Below are 1,136 nucleotides of genomic sequence, written 5' to 3'. Positions count from 1 at the left end.
AGTAAAAGCCCAATACACATGAATGGGAAACGTGACGTCATTTGTACTAGTAAGAATTACATTTCAGATATCTGAAATGTTTATTTTAGAGAGGAAGAAATGCATTTCAGACATCTGGATTACATATTCAGTCAAGCTAATAAATGTCGAAACGGCCTGCCATAGTTTTCCCTCTGCCTAACTGAACTTTCTGTGTAAATGTGACATTAGTTTAAAGAATAGTAAGAAAAAACTGCTTTATTGTTGGAGTTGGAGGCAGAAAGATGGAGGAAGGAGTCTTTGCTCCTATCGGTGAGCCGTTAGCTTCTGTCAGCTGCTTCGGAGTTTCTACTGCAAATTAAATATGAAAGTTTTTACATTTCTAATAGAGCCTCAGCTCCAGAATCTCTGACCGCCTTTGATTATTTTTTATTCCCAACAATAAATGACCTGCTTTGCTTCTTAAAAGACAATCAGAACAAAAAAAAACAGCCAACAAATAACATCGTACAGATATACGTCTCTCTACAAAAAGTAGTTCAGTCAAAAAGTATGATTTTTTTTTTCTTCTTATAAATATATCATTTTCATTCAAACCAATCTGTGTTATTTCATTTTATAAAAGTCATTCTTTGGGTTGATCCTTTCCAACAACCAGCGGAGATGATGTGAAGACACCTGCATAGGTTTACACAGCTTCATTAAACAGGAGCTCAGACAGACGGACAGACAGACAGACATGAATGTGCCACACTGAAAATCATCCCTTCTTCTGTTCAGCAATACGTCCCTAAGTATGGAAGCCCGCGAGCTAAAACAATCAAAGTGCCTGTGAAGTGTTGAAGCGAGAAGAATGGAGGTAGACTATGTGTGCGAGGAGTGAAGGTGAACCATGGAGGCGGGGCTGCGGAGGACCGACGTGCCTTTAAACCAATAGAGTCATCGTTATGTGATAGATTCCTCCAGCTGATGTAAACTAGGATTAGGAAGATGACTGACATCACAGAGACAACGCTGGGCTGCTGGAAGATAATCCCACCGGGTTAGAGCCGAGCTGAGGTTTATTCATCCGTCAGAGTTTCTAGGTTCACCTCGACATCCACGGATACCTGAACGCAGCCTGTTTGATTTCCTCTCAGACGAGAACATCTGGGATA

The sequence above is a fragment of the Cyprinodon variegatus genome, unplaced genomic scaffold (assembly GCF_000732505.1).
Source record: "Cyprinodon variegatus isolate N-32 unplaced genomic scaffold, C_variegatus-1.0 Scaffold927, whole genome shotgun sequence".
In the NCBI taxonomy this organism is placed as follows: domain Eukaryota; kingdom Metazoa; phylum Chordata; class Actinopteri; order Cyprinodontiformes; family Cyprinodontidae; genus Cyprinodon; species Cyprinodon variegatus.
The sequence above is the reverse complement of the archived record's forward strand: the minus strand, read 5'-3'. Positions refer to the sequence as shown.